Below are 369 nucleotides of genomic sequence, written 5' to 3'. Positions count from 1 at the left end.
TTATTGTTTTTGTTCGTGTTTAAAAGTATTCAAATAAATATGGATACCTGCCTGCCTGCGCCAGCGCCATCTGAGGCTGCCTGCCTGCCAGCTACCCACCCAGTGCCAACACCACGCACCAAGCTACCTTAAAGTAGCATTGCTGTTATATTTCAGTCTCCTTGGATGTCCTTGTTTAAATGTATATTTTTTTATATTTATTTTTTGCATTTGTTGTTTGCGTTTTCTTCTGTCTTTTCCTTTTTTTCTTTTTTAGTTAATTCTCTTGGTTGTTGGTGCATTGGCGGTCTTGGGGTGGGAATGAAATTAATTGTATTGTATTTATTTATTTTATTCCGGGGGAGGGGGGGGACTGTGGAGGGTCTCGAC

Source organism: Salvelinus sp. IW2-2015, linkage group LG8 (assembly GCF_002910315.2).
Source record: "Salvelinus sp. IW2-2015 linkage group LG8, ASM291031v2, whole genome shotgun sequence".
In the NCBI taxonomy this organism is placed as follows: domain Eukaryota; kingdom Metazoa; phylum Chordata; class Actinopteri; order Salmoniformes; family Salmonidae; genus Salvelinus; species Salvelinus sp. IW2-2015.
This window is presented reverse-complemented; position numbering follows the sequence as displayed.